Source organism: Anabas testudineus, chromosome 6 (assembly GCF_900324465.2).
Source record: "Anabas testudineus chromosome 6, fAnaTes1.2, whole genome shotgun sequence".
In the NCBI taxonomy this organism is placed as follows: Eukaryota; Metazoa; Chordata; class Actinopteri; order Anabantiformes; family Anabantidae; genus Anabas; species Anabas testudineus.
In genome coordinates this window covers 17,685,475-17,691,806 of record NC_046615.1, presented here as the reverse complement: position 1 = coordinate 17,691,806, position 6,332 = coordinate 17,685,475, and positions in this window count along the sequence as shown.

Sequence of the window (6,332 nt, the reverse complement as noted above, 5' to 3'; positions counted from 1 at the left end):
TTATTTGCAGTGATATTTATGCCTAGGAGCTACACCATGTAAATACTATTTTCACTCAGCAGGATTTACTTTCATTCTGAAGGCGAGGGGTTTTGCTCTTGCATTCTGTCTAATGCCTTTTAAAAAATAACATGAATTAATTGTTACCTGTGACTCCTTAAGACTGAGATCAGCTGCCAGTTTGTTGCGGTCAGTCTTACTGATATATTTCTGCCTACGGAAGGTTCTCTCCAGCTCTTTTCGTTGTTCTTCAGAGAACACAGCCCTCCTGAGGATTCCTCTGCGTGATTTAGGACTTATATCTGCAGACCACATTCGAATATTTGCTGCCTCTGAAATATGAATGAAAAAATAAATTATTGTCATTATGTTGACTATGCAGATATTTTGAGTGTTATTTAGATAATTGTTCTTTTGTTGTCAGTGCTACTGTAGATTGTTTCTCTCTAGTCCACATTTAGATAGTCACAGTTATAAAGTAAAGTGTAACTCCATATGAAAACAAGTTGAGGCAAAGCCTGGGGAATACAGAGGTGTGGTGAATTGAGATTTTTCAACCTGCCTGGATAATTTGTGAAGCTCATTCATGATTTTCATAATTTGTATTATAACTTAAAAATCTGACTCAATCCACTTTCAATATGTACATTTTACCAATCACTGCCACACTGCCTACTTGTTCAAACCAAGATTATGCCTGTTTTTGTCACACTCACTTTATTACTCACTTTTAATTTCTCTCTTTCTATTTGTCTGATTTTACAAACTGGGGGTGACTAAACAGAATAGAAAGGCCATTTCAATTGAGAAAAAGGGATTTGGTGACCTGTGAGGAGCAATCCCACGCTGCTTCAACCGCAGGTGCATGCACAGCAAAAGTCAAGTGGAACAATTTATCCAATCCATTTAATCTGTACGACAAATCTGCACATAGACCACCTCTAGGGAGCACATAACAGGTTTGGACATGGTTCTCACTTCTCTTTCGGGACTCAATAGCTTTCATTTGAATAGCTGATTACCAGGTCATTCCTGGGCAACGTGTGTGTCTACCCTAGTGGGCCAACGATAGAGCCCTGTTGGACACCAACAATAGGCCCAATACTAAATCTTTTCACTTGCAGGTATGAAGGCAGTTTGTATGTGAAGATGAGCTCGAATAAGTCTATAAAAGTCACTTTCATTGAATGCTTTATGTCCTAGTCAAGAGGTCTCTAATGGTCAGGAATGAGAGTTGAAGGACAGAAGAAAAGCGGGGGGGTCGGTGAAGCAAGCTCTTTAGGCACACAATGGCTGGGGGATGTTCCTGGTTCAGCCCTCTTCTGCAGAGAAATGGGCAAGCTTTTTGTGCTTAGCGGAGTTCAATTCTGCAGTGAAAAATTGCTGTGAGGTCGCGTGTGGATGGTGGAGTGAATGTGCCAATTGGTCACGGCCAGACTTGGCATTGTTGTGTTGTTGGGCACTGTGGGAAAGTGTCAACCTACTAAGAAGACTCAAGGGACCTGTGGGATGAGGGCTTTCTGATTTATGTTATTTTTCACATTTCTTGGCAGGCATCATAGGATGCAGAAACTAATAACTTCCCATTGCTTTGGGACAATGCCAAAAAAGACAGCTGCTAGTGTTTAATTCTGTAATACTAGAGTACACTGCAGTAGTTTTTAAAATATGCATTAAAACTGCAATTTCAAGCAATTTAGAAAATCCATGGAAAAAGAATTTCAGATGCAGTTGAGTAGCTTTCCTAGATGTTTTAAATGTCATGCATAAAAAGCCTAAAAATTTAATTTCAAACAGTTTGTATTCACAACCAAACTTATAAATGTGCTAGAGGATTTTGAAACAATCTGCCTACTCAACAGTAACAATCCACACCTGGTAATTATAATCTTAATATGACAGAAGACAAGATGTTTATTAGCTCTGCATATTTGCGCTAGTTAAAGTCTGTATTTGCAAGTACAAAATAGGGGGCCCCGGGGACTATTAAAAGCCTTGCAACCCACCCTTTTTCTCCATCCTAAACAGCCGTGAATGGTTATGAATAGAGCTGTGCAGAGTTGAGCGGAGAATTAGCTCTTTGGCATTGCATCAGTAATTAGCTGTGGAGTGCATGGGAGACCCTGCTGCTAATGCTTAGAGAGTAGCTGAGGCATTGCTGATGAGGCATAAAACACTTACTGGAGAAGACAGGAGGGGGGCTGGACCCACCACAGCATGCCAGTAGATACTGTGGGCTCTGCAGGAAAACACTGCTCAGCACACCTGCAAAGATAGACAGGGACAGTCAGACACATTCATGTGATAACCAGGTGTGACACATCTGATTGACAAGGGTCTACACCTTGCTCACTGCCAGGGCATTCTGAATCCTGTCATACATCTGTTAGTTTCAATTTATCTCATTTACGTACAATGGTAAGCTTTAGGAGATTCAATATATAGATGCGTTATCATCTAGGTTTATTTGGAAACTAAGGCAGAAATGATTTGTTAGGGGTTAGAAAATCACATATTTCTAAAGCGTGTACATGTTTACAGCATTACAGCACTGTTATTTCTTACCAAGGTTAAGATTTCTGATCTTGTTAAAATTCTAAAATACATTACACAACATTAAAAAACACATTCCTCAAGTTTTAACTATGAAAAATGGAGACTTCCCCATCATATCTTTTGATGGCTTATATTGACTTTCATTAACATTTGAAAACATATTGTAGGTAATTTCCTATATTAAAACATTTTTCTTTACTGTGCAAGCTGGGAGATTTCAGTGTTTAAGTAATTGTTGATAAAATTATTTATATGACTTAAATACATTTATTGATTAGTGGCAGTGTGTAATATAAAAACTCTGACATCTCTTACAAAGATTCACATAATTAAAGTTAAACAGTATTTATCCTTTGCATATTTGGGATGTAAGTGTTAGATATTTGTGCATTGAAAAAAGATGAACTTGAATTCCTGTCCATGTTTTTAACTTTATAGACCCAACCATTAAAAACACTTGGCATAATCCAAATATATTAGCTTTTGTTCCAAATTTCAACTTGCATAAAACAGTCAATTTACCTGAGTGTGGTAATAGTGGTCCTCCTAAATCTTTCACCTGCTGAACACTCTGTGCCTGGCCTTGGTAGGCTCCATGCTCGGGGCCCCAAAATCTCCTAGGGCGTTCACATACTGCTCGTCTCAGGTATCCACCTGCTGTCCCCTCTGAATGGGTAGAGGATGTCTGTGACTGCAGCAAATTGTCAATAAGAAAACTCTTTCCAGAGCTCCCGAAACCCGGTAAAGCAGGAGGAGAGCCAGCCATATTCCTTCCACCGCAGCTCTGAACTGAGACCATCCTGTTCACACAGTGACCCGAACACTTGAGTTCCCACTTCAGCAGTCACAGCTCAGTGACACTAAATTCTCCTTTAATCCCTTCTTGAGTGACCAGGCCAACTTCATTAAACTCTGAAGAAAACAAAAGTTCTCTGCTCTTCCTCTTTCGGGCCTGCACTTGCAACAGGGCTGTGCTGTGATTGGCTGAGAGGCTCTAATGTGCTTCTCAATTCAGATAAGACTGGGGTCCTTTCTGGAGTGGCAGAAGGTGGGTCTGGCTCATTCATTATGTCAACTAGCCTATTAAATGATAGACACCAGAGACAATGAACTGCTGGCCAAAGTTTAACATGCACCAAACAGTCCTCTCCAGTAGTAAATAGTTTTCTCTTTTCTCCAGCCTCCCTCAGAGCTTCATTGTGTCTTATACAAACGACTGAGCAGTTGATTTGCAATGTGCTTTTTTTTCCGTGTTTCAGAAACATTTCTCTGTAGGGGCTTTCTTAATTGCAAAATGACTCAAAAACAGGTAATGCTAGTGTGAATTATATGGTTGGACAGAATAATGTGATCATATTATAAGAGGATTTTTCGTATGGAGCCGATATAAAAAAGGCAGTATTTTCTTAAAAAAAAAATAAAAAAAGCAGTTAATGACCACTCAGTGTTACAGTACACTGCCTAACTAAGTGACTTGAATTATCTGTATAATTTAAGTTTAGTTACTTTGTATTTCCTCACTTCTGTATAATTGGATTAATAGGATTATTAATAGTTCTGTTTTAGCATTGTTTTGAAATTGTTAAAAGGAAACTAGAACATTTTATAAAATGTAATCTTTCCCTGAATCCAGTGCTTCACTGAACAGAAACTGAATTTCCTTCATTAATCTGTTGGTGTCATTGAAGAGCCCTAATAATTTCCTTACTGTTACATTTGATCAACTCTGAGTTATTTAGTTTGCCCGCTGGTCAAAAAAGTTATGTTACATTTAAAGATTAGGAGATTAAGATTCATTTCTCGTTAAGTATTGAGAGATGGATATCTGACCTCACAGGCAGTAAACTCAAACCACCACCAAAATATTTATTTAGTGAACAGCCTTCAGTGCAGTGGGGGCATATGCTGCATATTGGAAGGTTGCAACTGTAAAATACAAATGGTAACACACAACACACACAAGCATGTAGTGATGTTTTGATACAAACACGTCCAATGAGGGGCTTGTGTAACCTTTCACACTGCAACTAATGATCTTCACCATCATAATAGAGAGTCCAACAAGAGGGACCCGGAGTTTAAGCACAGTAAACAGGCATATCCACACTGGTGGAGGGGGGTAAGGGTGGCAGCGAGCTGCAGTCTGCGCGTGTAGATACCTCATGCTGAGCATGGAAATTGGCCCAGACAGCTCGGCCTATTGTGTTATGGCCAGGGAGCCAAAGGTTGCTTGTAATCAAATTTGAGGTTTTATTCCTCAGACTGGTGGAGAAGGCTAGTGCTCTGTCACATGATGAGTGTTAGCAAGTCTGTGTGCAATATCTACTTTCCTTTTAGTGAGTGTGTGCTAACAAGCTCCACATAGACCTGGGGCTGTGATAGTCCCATAAGCCTTTTTGTTTGGTGGAGTCATTTGATTATATGCCACACACAGAGAAAACAAGAGGAAACCCCCGAGTGCTACTGTTAACAGTTTTTGTTTATAACTAAATACACTCAAGGTGTAGATATTTATAAAACGTTTAGAAAATGAATGGTCACAGTTCCTCTCTCTCCTAAATTATAATGTGAGCAACAAATTAAACTCTGTGGCGTGTTTAAAAGTCATTACAAGCAACCTCAGAGCTGATGACGCTTCTTGGGTCATTGTGCATCCCTGTTAAAATCTTATATTTCTCTGTGGTCATTGACATTGTAGATTGAACCAATCTCACACGACTTTAAAAGGCATTGCTAAGAGCGTATCGTCATTAAGATTCACCACTTCGTAATTAGCCAGATTCCAATAGAGCTCTCCAGGAGAGGGAGGTATAATTAGGCTATTCTTAAACGGTGGGTCTTGGAAACACCCTGAAGCAAGTTCATGTGAATTTATTTGATGTCCATCTCTTTTTAGAAATGGAGGGAAAAACCAGGGGTCCCTTCATTCAAAATCCTCACAATAGTCCTGTTGAAAGCTAGCACTCTGCAGACTGGCTGAGATCTTTTTCTCTCTTTTTTAACCACACTAAAGCTCTTAAAAAGATACCGGCCCATTGCACACGCAATTGATATTCCACCACTCGAACTTAATATCATGAATGGTGGGCCAGGCTCTATGAATCAGGAAGACAATGCGCTTAGCTTAGCAGCAAACTGGCACTTTGTGTGTGGTGTCTGTGCCCCAGAGGAGGAAGTTTCTAATGTGAGCATCACAATTGTGTGTCTATAGAGTTCTAATGAGCTTCTGTATGCTGAGTGAAAGGCTGCGGGCCATTCACTATGAGAGCCCAATGAGCCAGCTCACTGCACACATTCACAGTAGGATCCAGGAGGAGTGGGAGTGGCTGTGTGGAGCCACTGCATGAACAGTCCATAAAAGATCAACACACGTAAAACCATGTTCAGATGTGTTGAAGAGTTTAGGTTACATTTAAAAATGCATCTTTTATTTTTGTTTCAGCGCCCTGTCTGTCCAGAAATAGTCTCAAGAGCAGATGGCTGTTGGTACGACAGCTTATTCTTTTACTCTGCACTAAGAAAATGGAGCTTTTGTAGGAGTGACGTAAGCCTACCCAGTGCTGGTGGAGGGGCAGGGAGGCAGTAGTTAGGAAAGTGTTGTAGTTAAATTTAAGTAGTAGTAAAATGTTTACCATATAAGTTGTAAGATTTTGAGGAAATCTAGTCTGAAAGAGACTGTATTTAGTTCCTGAATTGCTGGTGCTCCTGCTTTAACTTGGTGGATGAATATTTAATAGGAGAACTTTTATTTTTTATTTTATATCATTATTATTATT